The 13676-nt window shown below is 39.8% G+C and overlaps 2 long non-coding RNA genes across 2 annotated transcripts; one reads left to right on the top strand and one right to left on the bottom strand.

Annotated features, from left to right (window-relative positions):
- Positions 1–262: 262 nt before the first annotated feature.
- Positions 263–4789, top strand: LOC134299254 (uncharacterized). Its single transcript, XR_010006437.1, has 3 exons — positions 263–615; positions 1996–2121; positions 4152–4789. It is a non-coding gene; the product is annotated as an uncharacterized LOC134299254 (long non-coding RNA).
- A 1816-nt stretch (positions 4790–6605) lies between these two features.
- Positions 6606–12349, bottom strand: LOC103278992 (uncharacterized). Its single transcript, XR_010006436.1, has 3 exons — positions 12022–12349; positions 8244–8483; positions 6606–6692 (listed from the first exon to the last, which is right to left on the bottom strand). It is a non-coding gene; the product is annotated as an uncharacterized LOC103278992 (long non-coding RNA).
- Positions 12350–13676: the final 1327 nt, after the last annotated feature.

Here is a 13676-nt window from a genome sequence, read left to right as displayed (position 1 = left end):
AGCCAGACTGGATGAGCAGCAACAGTCAAAGGTTTCAGTATATTACTGACTTGTGCAGTCTGTAGGTAATTTAGTTCAGTTTGATGGTTTACAAATTCAGTCAACAGCTGTGCACACAGACTAAAACACTCCCAATTTAAATACCAGCAGCTCTTGACTATTAACTTTTGGTATATTTTTGTGCTATTGAATGACAGTCACATACACGAGGCCTAATTTTTTTTGGCACCTTTCCTTGTATCAATTGATCCAAAGGTATATTAATGTATGGGAATTTATTCTCATGCCAAAATGAGGCAGTGTTCGTCTTTCATAGGAGTGAGAGAGAGAAGTAGGGAAAAACAGATTTGATTAGGTGTGCTCTCTGGAGAAAAATGTAATTTTCTGTTTCCCCTGTAAAGATTACAGATAATAGACTGTCACTCAGTTTACATTGTCTCTTGAGATCCTAGAAGATTTCCCATCTTCCTGTTCTGGAGTATTTAAAAGAAAAGAGAAGTTATTTTGGGGAAATGTGCAATTGATGGCTATCCTGTAAACACTTTGAGCTTTTTGTCTGAGGAAGCTGACAGCCAGGGCTGTTCCCACAAAGCAAGCACCAGAACTGCAGAATGTGTAAGTTGTTCTTTTCTATTGAATCATTACATGTAATACAATTGGTGGTTTAAAGGTGCATGGATTATGCTGAAAATGTCTCAAAGCAAAAAATGTTCTTTATGGCTGCAATCCTATCCACAATGAGATTTACATGCTCATTTTGGTTTATACAAAGCATAAGTGCTTTAATAAATAGAATTTTTGAAAACAGCTAGATGAAGAAAGGTTTAATGTGATAATTTTCAAAATGCCGATCTAGAGGAGTGTCCATCAGGCAACACAACAGACAATACACTAATCGCTAAGGAGAACAGCATTGCATTTGATTATAAACCTAGCAGTAAAGGGAAGCAGAGTGGGTGGGGAAACACGTATAGAGGTAAAAATACTGCACCTTTATAGTGGTCATTACTGTTAGAGCTGCAAAGAAGCTGGTTACAGCACAGGGAATGAATCCAGCTTATCCTATCCTGGCTGCTGAAAGAGAAAGACTGGGATGTCAGGCTATGAGGTACCAGAAAGGTACAGGCTACTGCATGGTTTCTTTAATATGTGGGACTGTTGCAGACTGATTGCTTCCAAGCTCAACAGGTTCCTAAAGTTTTTCATCCCCAGAGTCACTTAAGGGCACTCTGACATTTGGGGAAGATGGCTGCCCAGGATCTGTTTCCCTCCCAAATTAATGCAAATCAGTGTTTGAATCACCACAAAAGTCAATGGGGAACTGCTTGACCCTTACTAAAACAACTGCAGTTGCAACCAAGACAAATTTATAACAGAGTAGCCAAATGTGCTGCCCCCAATCTGAAAGATGACTTCTGTCAGAACAGAGGAGAACTACCTGTTGGAATTAGAGGTTAGGATGACACACCAGATGATCCCAATCTGCCATGATGAAGGTGAACAAGAAAAAGATCTTTGCTGATTTTTTTCTTGGTCACATCAAAATTTTCTAAGGTCAAAGCCACCAGTAACACGTATTAGATTCTCTCACCAGAATTTCAGGCAAGAAAACAAGAAATAGACTGGGCTATTCTTGGTTGACAATGACAAGCCCTTTCTGTGTAGTGAGGTCATTTTCTCCAACTTGAATATGTATTGCATCCAGTGACCTGACCTGCTTTATATAAAATATGGCATGAGACAATTTGTCCCCCTAAAATTTTCCCATCTACCAAAATAACTGTTGGAAATGTAAAACACATGAAGGATCCTTTTACCACCTTTGGTGGACATGTGAAAAGATACAAAAATTCTGGAGAATGATCCATGAAGAAACACAAAAAATATTGAACAAAAAATTCCCCATGAAGCCTGAACTATATTTATTAGGAATTAAAGAAGCCACATTAGAATTGGACATAAATGATGATAAACTTCTTACATATATTTCAACAGCGGCAAGAATAACTTTAGCAAAAAAATGGAAAACAGAGCAAACCCCGCAGATTGATCACTGGTTGGAGAAACTGGAAGAAATAAAGAATATGGACAAACTGACTGTGTATATGAAAGAAATTAGAGGTAAACCGATCAAGAAGACAAACTGGGAAAAAGTAGAAATGTATATTAATAAGTAGAGTCCCACTTATCCAAGCCTCGCTTATCCAAGCTTCTGGATTATCCAAGCCATTTTTGTAGTCAATGTTTTCAATATTTCATGATATTTTGGTGATGAATTCGTAAATACAGTAATTACAAAATAACATTACTGCGTATTGAACTACTTTTTCTGACAAATTTGTTGTATAACCTGATGTTTTTGTGCTTAATTTGTAAAATCATAACCTAATTTGATGTTTAATAGGCTTTTCCTTAATCCCTCCTTATTATCCAAGATATTCGCTTATCTAAGCTTCTGCTGGCCCGTTTAGCTTGGATAAGTGAGACTCTACTGTAAATAGGAAAAATGAACTGGGACATTAAAAGAAATGTAAATTTAAAAATGTTGTACCGAAAGGGGAGAGAATGGAAGTTTCAAATACCCCCCCTTTTTTTCTCCCTTTTTCTTTCCTTCCCTGTTTTCCCTTTTGTTTCTATTCCTAAAACCACACCCCTTACCTTTCCTAAACCTATCCTATACTCCATCACTGTTACCCCTATTTGTAAACCTTGTTTTTAAAAGCTTTTGTATGTTATACACTTACCCTTCAATAAAAATTTTTAAATTTTTTTTAAAAAAATTCCATCTGACCCCCTAGGAGAGATCCATCTCTGAGTCCAAAATATGTTCCCTATCTAGTTGATTTTTCACCAGTAAACAATAGTTGTGTCCACACATCCAGCCTGTCTTAAAACATCTAGCCAGAAATAAAATGAACCAGTGATTAGTGACCCAAACACATCTGGAGATAAAGGTAGCTTTTGAGTGAGAGGAATTGCATTTCCCAGTGCCGCAAATAGTGGCTGAGGCCATGGAGGTGGCCTCCTTAGCCCTAAGAAAACAATCCCTGAATTGCTCTCATGAAAAGTCTTTGCCTGGCAAACTGGAGTATTGTCATCTGCATTTTGCATAGATAAGGTCGAAGGCTCAATAACAGGCTAAGTAGGGGTGGGTGAGAAGTCTCTGGGTAAAACTAACTACTGATCAGTTTTCAATTTTACAAACTGAACATTTTTTTAATTGGGAATAGTGTAGTGTCTTCAACTTGAAGACAAAAATAGTCTCAGAAAACCCTCCAGAAGTCCAGAGTGAATTTTTGAAGACTGAAGGAAACTGCTAGTTAAGACAGGTCAATCTGATTATTATTCTTCAATTTTCCAGGGCATTGAAGATGCCAGCAAAGCTTTGGGAGTTGTTCCCGAAAGATATATAGGGATGGTCATAGATCCCACTTTCTCCCTCAGTATAAAATAATATAGAGGACTATAATCTCCAGTGTAAGGTACATGTCTCACATATATACCCACATCCAACTTAGCTTAACAAAAAGTAAAATAATCCATCCTTCTCCAATGATGTAGGAATACATCATTGGAGAAGAACGTGAATTCATTACTCTCTCCATTATGGTTCATTATGTATCTAGAAGTATTCTAGAAATGGGGCAGGCATGTGTTGTATGTATGTTGACAGTCAAGGTGCAGATCCTATCTTCCTAAAAGTGAGTCAAAAGTGAGTCTGTTATTGCTGCCTGAAATGCAATGAGCTGAGAAAGTTGTTAGAGGACATACTAAAAATAAAACCACTGGCAAGCTGCATAATCTCCTCTGATTAGAAGGATTGCTGGTTAATCATCTGATCCATGGTTTACTAAGTTACCTTCCTGACTTTTTTCAATATGATCAAAATTGAGAAAAAAAACTAAGAAAGATGATGTCACAAAGGCATGTTGGATCCCTATTATCCAGATGTTGGATCTGAGCACACTAGTGGTCCGAGAGGTCATGAGTTCGAAGCCAGCATGAGTCAGAGTAAGGTCCTGACCATTAATAGTCTAGCTTGCTGTTGACCTATGCAGCTGAAAGACAGTTGCATCTGTCAAGTAGGAATTTAGGTACCGCCTATGCGGGGAGGCTAATTTAACTAATTTATGATGCCATAAAATCTCCAGTAGTGTGCGGAAGATGAGGAAGTACTCCATCAAGGACTCGGTGTCACAGTGGATGATGAAGCAGCAGCTCCCCCTGTAGCTGGAATCGAGCATACCCTCATGAAGCCAGAAGCTGGAATGTTAAATTGTCTCTGTGTCTGTCTATATGTGGTTGTCTATATACATGTTGTTTGTCTAATGGCATTGAATGTTTGCCATGTATATGTACATTGTGATCCACCCTGAGTCCCCTTCGGGGTGAGAAGGGTGAAATATAAATACTGCAAACAAATAAATAAATAAAATTGAGGCCTCTGAAATACACCACAAATGTAACTACCTTGTCACATGTGCCACTGAAGATGTCCTGGATTGCCGCATCCTGCCAGCAGTCGCACAGATGGTGTGGGAACTTGTTGCTCCAAGCCCCATTCCATCGTGGCTTCCCCCCTTCCACATCACATGGGGGAAGCTCTTTTTTGGTGGTTCAACCCATCTTTCCTCATGGAAAGAAGGTAAACCCATCGTTGTCTACGGTCACCATTTTTTGTTGTTGTTGCAATGGCAGCACTTCAGCCATGTAGCCGCCCTGGAAGTAGTTATCCAGTGTGTGATGGGAGCCAAGCTGGAGAAAATAAGGTACGTGTAAAGAGGTCCTTAAGGTCGCTGACTGTAGGAGTGAGCCCTCATCCAAGTTTACCTATAAGAAAGACAGCCTATTAAAGATGTATAGGAAATCACTCCAGCAGCTTAAGACATCTTTTATGCTTCCATTACCCAAATATGATAATACGAGGAAGAAATACCTGTGTGGGTGCAAAAGGCTCTGCTAAGAGAAACTATTCCACAGTGTTAAGGTGGCATAACAGTGGCTGGAGCACTTTCAATATTTCTTTGCTCTTAGTTATGATGATTCTCAACAAAGCATGGGAGTACAGTTTGCTTTTTAAGAGGTTGGAGGTAATTGAAGCAAAGTCCAATTGGATTCTCAAATAGGGAAAGTGGGGAGCAGGGGAATCCCAAGTTCCTAGTCTAAGGCAATGACTGCTGGCTAACAGAGACAAAATTGTCTAGACTGTGAGTAGCAATGGTGAACCAATTCTTTTCATGCATACTTAGGAAAGTAGTAATTCACCTGAAGTATAGATAGGGAGAGAACCAGTGTGGGATAGTGGCTTGAGCATTGGACTATGACGCTGGAGACCAGAGTTCAAAATTCTACTCAGTCATGGAAACCCACCTTGGACAAGTTACACTTTCTTAGTCCTAGAGGAAAGCAAAGGCAACCCCCCCCCCCCCCCCCCTCTGAATAAATCTTGCCAAGGAAACCTCATGCCTTGGGGTTGCTATATGCTGGAAATTATTTGAAGGCACATAACTATATAATGACCAAGGTGCAATAGGCATGGCTTTGCTACTATAGCAATCATGATTGAACAGATGTAGAGCGTTCATTGGTTGTCACCTCCTCTACAGCACTGGTAGACTGTTTTGTCACCATTTCACTGATAAATCTTCTCTGCTGCTGCTTCTTCACCCCCCTTCCAGTGTTGCTTGAAAGATTGCTGGCAGAGAAATGATGTTATGCACACGGGGGGAAATTTCTTTTAGTGCTCCCTGGTGAACCATTATGGGTTGCTGGAGTCACAAAAGACAGTGTTGCTTTTTTAGATCTGCCCAACTTCCAGAACTATTTGAGAAAAATGCTGAAAATATAGGGGTGGGAGAGGTTGTTGAAAAGATACAAAACCTACATTTAACAAAAATATTGGTGATGTCAAAATTAGCAGAGTTTTTTGAGCTTTGCTTTGATTCATAAGTACCATAGGATTAAATATACAGCCGTGTATCCATTCTTTTTTTTTTGTGCACTATTGTATGAACTTTTCTCTAGAGATCTGACACATGTTTCCTGAATTCCTGCCTTTCTCCTCAGAGCCCCATGAAATTGTATGTGGAATCTTTTGTTGTCATTCCCGGGACACTCAGTTCCCTGGCTCAGCCACTGTACATAAAGTTGTGAAATATACCTTAAGGGTTTCCAATTTCCTCCCTTAAAGACATGCTATATATAAAACAAACCCAATGCAAAATGTTTGAATAGAAACAGATATGAATACCCATTGATGAAGGGCAATATTTTCTCATGGTTCATTACAGACTTCCCATATTTTACAGGAACCTTGTACTGCAAATTTAATATGTGTGCTGGAAAATGATTCCAATGACAATGGATGGCTCTGGGATTAATAGTAGTGTATAATTCAAAGAGTGCATTTTTCTAGAGTGCGTTAATGAAAAAGCAGCACATTACAATCTACTTATGAATAGCAGAATACTGCCTCTGGAAGAGAATTATAAGGTTTTTAAGAAACCTTCTTTATAGTAATCTGTTATGAGGTTTAATTTATGATGAGTGCACAGAATTATAATTAAATCTGCTATACAGATAGGGGCTCTTTTTAAGAAATTCACTGTGTCTACTTCTTTTTTAATTGCTTGATCTGCATCTTCCAGACTGAAGATAGAAATAACTTTACATTTATCATCTTGAGATGTACTCTGCAAAAGAAAGAAAAAATGGTGTTTGACAAGATAAATACATTAAAAAATATGTGTACAACACATTTCTAAAATGCATACCAAAACATTGCCATTGAGGGAATGGGTCCATTAATGCATCATTAGGGATTCTACTTGGAAAATATAACATATTTGGTTAAAATAATAATCTGCATGCAGATGAAGTCTTTGCAAAAGAATTTGATGTACTGTATGATGCCCATATCTGCTGGATCAGTATCTGCTGTTTATTTATCCTCTCTAGCCATTTTCTAACTCTTCAAACATGGCTCAGGTATTTTTTGGCCAGAAATTTTAAATTTTAATAGGGATTGTTATTACATATTTGTGGTTTTGTGTATCCAATCCATGCAAAGTCCAGCAACATATTCCCCATTGATACGGGAAGTTAATCTGTATACCTATTCTAAATAGTAATATCTAGAGTCATTACATTTTCATTCAAAGTAATCTTCATCTAAAGTAGTAGTTGTCAACCTTCCTAAAGCCATGAACCCTTAATACAGTTCCTCATATTGTGGTGACCCACAACCATAAAATTATGTTCGTTGCTACTTCATAAATGTAATTTTGCTACTGTTATGAATCATAATGTAAACATCTGATATGCAGGATGTATTTTCATTCACTGGACTAAATTTGGCACAAATACCCGATATGCCCAAATTTGAATACTGGTGGGCTTGGGGGGGGGGGGGTGATTTTGTCATTTGGGAGTTGTAGTTGCTGGGATTTATAGTTAACCTACAATCAAAGAGTACTCTGAACCCAGCCCACATTGGATTTTCACCAAACTTGGCACACTACCTACATGGTCAACATTGAATACTGGTAGGGTTGGGAGGCTGTTTTTTTATTCTGGGAGTTGTAGTTCACCAACACTCAGAGAGCACTCTGTACCAAACTGGTGATGGAACTAGTAAACTTGCAAACTTTCCAAACTTTGAATACTGGTATGGTTTTGAGGAGACTGACCTTAGTGGTTGGGAGTTATAGTTTATTTATAGTATTTATTTACAGAAGTTCACCCACATCAACAGAACAATGTGCTCCCAGCTGATGGATCAGAACCAAACTTGGCACAAATATGCAATATGGCCAACTTTGAATAGTGGTGGGGTTTGAGGGGGACTGACCCAACATGATGGTAATTGTAGTTCTCCCTGCATCCAGAGAACCCTGTGACCCCCACCGATGATGGATCTGAACCAAACTGGGCACACAGACTCAATGTGGCCAACTGTGAATACAAGCAGGGGTTGGGGTGATTGACCTTGGCATATGGGAGTTGTAGTTCACCCGCATCCAAAGAGCACTGAACCCAGCTGATGACGGATCTGGACCAATCTTGGCGCACAGACCCAACATGGCCAAATACTGGTGAATACTGGTGGGATTTGAGGAGGATTGACCCACGATTTTGGGAGTTGTAGTTCACTCACATCCTTATGCATTTTCTAATAGGAGCATTAATTAAAAACCAAAAGGAAAGAGTGAGACATTTTTCTAATAAATAACATTACAAATTACCTAAGCTGCTTCTGCTGCTGTTCCTCCTCCTGATGCTTTCAGTTCCACATCACACGGGCACTTCTCCTCTGCCTTGAAGGCCATTTTCTGGAGCTCCATTGGTCCCTTGCCTTATTCTTTTTTCCTGTCTTCAGCAGAACAAAATAACAGCTTGATCCACTGCAGTAGACATGATCAGTGCAAGAATTGGCAGGGCAGGTGCAGTGGTTATGTCCTCTTTTGTAGTCATAAATGGTACCTCTAGATAACAAACAAAAGTCATAATTTAAAATCATTTGTGCACACAACTACATAAGGCTTTCTTCAGCATTCTTTGTGCATTTGATTCACTCGGCAACTGCCTAGAACAGGGGTTGACAAAGTGTGGCTCATAGGCCCCAGTGCAAAAGCTGAGAGACCCTTCCTACTTGAAATAGCTAGTATCACTTGCTGCATCTTGGCATCAACAATTCTCTGTTTGTCATGGCAACACTTCCACACCTTCTGACCTCCTCCCTTGCTATAATTTCTGCCTAATATCTTCACTCCCTATCCTCCCTCATTCCCTGGTAGCAATCCTGTCTGACTCTCTAAATGCTCCCACCCCTTTCCCCATCCTTTCTTGCTTGAATCCCTGCTTTCAATTATCTTTGCTAAATTCTTTTCAACAGATCCCTGTTTTAATTGTTACCTGCTTTAACAGATCCCTGCTCTAAACCTCATTGTTCAACCCCTTTAACACAAATCTTGTTCACCTCCAAATGTTCCCATCTCATCTCCTCCTCCTTAAATCCCTGTTTCAAATCTTTCCTGCTCTACCCCCTTCAAAAAGAAGTCTTGTCTGTCCCCCCAGATGTTCCCATCCCTCCTTCCTGAAAAGGTTATATATAAATATATATTTGTATTTTAAAGCCTATCTCTGTAGCATGTTCGAATGCAGTCCCACATGTTCAAATGCAGTCTTCTGGCATAGAGTTCAATAGTTGATCAAAATGGATAATCCACAAGAATCCCAAGATAAATTAGTCTATTGCTCCTAATGGAGTTTAATTTAACTGCCCTTTGTCTCATGGCCAAGAAAGGAATAACCTCTGCACTGAACTGAGAACTTCCACCCCAATGAACTACAACAGAAGCAACATCTGTTGTCGAAGGGTTTCATGGCTGGAATCACAGGGTTGTTGTGTGTTTTTCGGGCACTATGGCCATGTTCCAGGAGTATTCTCTCCTGACATTTCACCCATATCTATGGCAGGCATCCTATTATACCTCTGAGGATGCCTGCCATAGATGTGGGTGAAACGTCAGGAGAGAATATTTCTGGAACATGGCCATACTGCCTGAAAAACATACAACCCAGAAACAACATCTGATACAAAATGTACGCATGGAAATCTAACATTGTTCCTTTTCTTCTTCTGTATGATTTTAAAACATATTTTGCTGCACAAAGAAGCAAATGGAGTTTCAAAAGCTTGCATGATCATATTTTATGCATTTGATTGACCTATGAAGGTATTGCTCTTTTGTGTGTTTCAAAATGTGTTGTATTTTGCTGCAATGCCAATAAAGTTAACTTGTGAATTTGATCAAACTTTATGTCAGTGTAGGAAATATACATATTCTTCAGTGGTTGGGTTCCTTGAAATTATATGGATCAGGAAAAAGTGGCTCTTCCCTCATTCCAGGACAAAGGAACACATTCAAAGTTACAGGTAGTGAAGAAATTACAAAACACTGACAAGCCATCTGTATAAACTTTATCTGTCCATCTGATTAACAGGTTCTTTGCTTATTTTAAGCTGTTGCTATTGGAAGCCAGTCCTAACTAGGCTAAACCCATCAAAGAAATAAATTCTATCTATGTGTTTACTCACCACATGATTGAATTTCTACTCTAATTGGGATTGACTAACAGGATGCCAATCAATGTGGTACTTCCTTGGAAGGCTGTCTAAGATGGTTCAAGACAAAGTGGAAGTTCCTGTTCCCTAGCAGAGAGGAATCATTGGTAGCACTATAGCTATACAAACACCCAGGACACTCTGGACAATTTTACATTTCCCTGCTGCTTTCAGATATGAACCTGGCTATAACTTATAATGTCGCCAAGTTCTGCACAGCAGCAATTAAAATATGGCAGTTGATAACACCAGCTAGTACAAGTTGAGATTTCATACTAGCAGGAAATTGGGATTATAGTCTTTTAATTATAGTATGGATACTGCTCCCTCCTCTATTTGACTGGACTTCCCTTCCCTATGCCACATGAGCACCCCAATTCCCTCCCTCCAGACTCACTTTCTTTTAATTCCACCAATTGTGTTGAGTTTTGGTACAATCCTGTATATGGCCTTGGCTTCGATCCTTGGCTTAATTGTCTTGATGCCCTGGCAATGCACTTTTAAAAAAAGTTTTAAATGTCCCAACCCTGAGATTTGATATGTTTGTGCGGGACTATGTCCCTCTTCTTATGAGCTGGTCATTGGCCATAATAAAGTGAACTTGAACTAGCAGAGAGGAGATAAAGGTTCATGATCCATAGAATTACCATAGCAAGTGACAAAATGTGCACTAAACAATCTGCTCAGAGTGCAGATGGCCAAAACCCCCAAACAATCAATGGTGTGTAGTGTGTAGTGAAGACGCAGTAATAGTGCTGGAGGCTGGTAGTATTAGAGAACGAAATGAACCCTCAATCTTAACCCCACAGCAACTTTTCACTTTGGCTTACCCCCAGATAAGTATTAATGGGATAGGAGTCCTAATCTAGGTCTAGGACTGATGAAAGAAAGTTCTTCACACAATATCTCATGAAATGGTGACATTATTGCCACCAGGCATAGCCATAGAAAAAAGTGGTGCAATGGGTTAAACCCTTGTCCCGGCAGGACTGCTGACTTGAAGGCTGGGCTGCTGACCTGAAGGTTGCTGGTTTGAATTTGGGGAGAACATGGATGAACTCCTTCTGTCAGCTCCAGCTCCCCATGTGGGGACATGAGAGATGCCTCCCACAAGGATGGTAAAAATATCAAAACATCTGGGTGTCCCCCGGGCAACATCCTTGCAGATGGCCAATTCTCTCACACCAGAAGCGACTTGCAGTTTCTCAAGTTGCTTCTGACATGAAAACAAAAATTTAAGAACGTTGGATCTACAAAAGTCAAATTTTTATCAATGATTAAGTCCCTATCTCCAAAAGCAGTATATCTTGACCATTATTCGCATATGGTGAATTTCCCACAAGGATCTGGCTACTTAGTTTTTAACCAGAATGCTAGCCTTTGGCCTAATCAAAACATGACAGATCTTAGGGTTTTGCATTTGTCACAATAGTTTTTCCAGTGGTGCAGAATGCTATCTGTTATGCAGAACTGACACAACCATGATGTCTCTGTGTGAAAAGCAGAGCGGGGAAAAAAGGTTAAATGACAATTGATATCAGATGCAAACGCAAGAACATTGACCACCTCCCCCCACTTCAGCAATTGGAATCAGTTTCCTTTGCAGCTGCTAGGCAGAATACAGCAGCTTTTGTATTTATGAGCACTGGGTGAGCAGTCTGACAGGTTTATTATTTGTTGGCTTTCTCCAGCATTGCACAGTAAAAATTGTTTTTAAAGAGTATCCCAAAGTCTAGCTCGCTGCCACTGTATCAAACCCAATCAATCTGCTAATGTATTTTGCCTCCTTGATTGATAACCGGTCTGTGCTTTGTCATTTCAGGGAAGAGAACAGGACTTAATGGTCATTAATCCTTTCTTTCTCCCTTTGGGCAGCTGCATTGCCATTTACTCACATTTTGAACTGCTGGTTTCTACAGTCCCCTTGTCCTGTACCAAATCCACCACTGTCCATTTTGTTCTCCAAAGAAGTTTCATCACATTGGTGCTGGGAACTCCTGCTGGAATGCTAATAGACAAGGGAACAACTTTGTATAATGGCACCATTAATTTTGGTTCATTCTGCACAAGAAGTGCACCCTGCTAAGCAACAGATTGGATAATGGGGATACTGGAGAACTTCCTTTGTTGTTTCACTACAATCCTTCAGTTTTAGGTTGCCAAAAGCAAATTCCATCAGGGGATTAACCTATGAGTGCTGCCTAAGGGCTCTTAATTTCCCACACCTGTGATTAACTTGTAATCCTTTTACACTGATGATATTCCAAGCTGTAGTACAGACAATAAATAAGCAGTGTTTCTGTTCAAGGAGATCTTTTGCCTGTTAGTTTTATTCCTGCTGAAAATGTGAAGGAGCTCACTTCACACTAACGGAAAAGTCAGGAGTCATTAAATAAAATGAACCCCAATGAAAAGAACAGAATTGAATCATTATGGTTAGAAAACCCAGCAAACAACTTGATACTTGTAATTAACTGAGTTTTGAAAACCAGAAAGCAATTGCACAGGAAAAGGAATAGAGTATGTATGGTGTTTGCAGGAAACATTTTCCTCATCTTTGGCTCATTACCTCAAAGGTACAGAAGGCTCTGGGTTGTCTTTAAAAAGCCAAAGGCTTTTGTTCCCACCAAAGATTCTGGTTATCCTCAATCCACCACTTGGTTGCAGCCGGTGTTGCTGAGCCTTCTGCAGTGGTACTTTTCTGCTTAGCACAAATGCTCCTCCATCTGACTCTCAACAACAAAGCAGACTGGCCAAATCCATTCTCATACTTAACATTTTCTCAGTTGGGAGCTGAATGCCTTTTTCTATGTGTGTTTATAAATTAAAAAAAAAAAGGTGGAGAAAAAATGGCAGTCTCTCACTGTGCTAGGACAAGGGCGTAGAACTTATTTCAGCCCAAGGAAAGAATTTTGAGTAGTGGTTCTCAACCTTGTTGAAGTGGGAATGATTGTATATAGAGTTGTTTAAATGTAATTGAGTTATAGTGATGCAATATGAGCTGGGGATTGCAACATGCACTGTCTGCTGTCCACTATGCAAGTGTGTAAAGAGTTAACTGAGTATTGCATCATACAGCAGAGGTGTTGATATATAGCCTTCTGCTTCTTGTATTCTCTCTCTGGTTATCTGCTCTCTGCACTCTGTCTGTATGTATATCGTCTTGTGGTTTTCCGTTCGTAAGTAAACTTTTTTATAGATAGCTGAAGTCTCCAGCCTCGTTACTGGTGCCAGTGCTTCTACGTGGGTCTTCTGCTGCATGTGTGTTTATCCAAACCGTGCTCTGACAAACCTATGGGTCCCCAGGTGTTTTGGCCTACAACTCGCAGAAATCCCAGCCAGTTTACCAGCTGTTAGGATTTCTGCGAGTTGAAGGCCAAAACATCTGGGGACCCACAGGGTGAGAACCACTAATTTAGAGAAATCCTTGAGGGCCACATTCTGGGAGCCAAAGGGTGGGATCAAAATGTTTTCTTAAAGTTCTTATTGCAGGAACAAAGCCTCAGAAGGGGCATTTCTTTTTTTAAAAGGAGAAACTGTTTAAAAAACC

This window comes from Anolis carolinensis, chromosome 5 (assembly GCF_035594765.1).
Source record: "Anolis carolinensis isolate JA03-04 chromosome 5, rAnoCar3.1.pri, whole genome shotgun sequence".
NCBI classification, from domain to species: Eukaryota; Metazoa; Chordata; class Lepidosauria; order Squamata; family Dactyloidae; genus Anolis; species Anolis carolinensis.
This window is presented reverse-complemented; position numbering and strand designations above follow the sequence as displayed.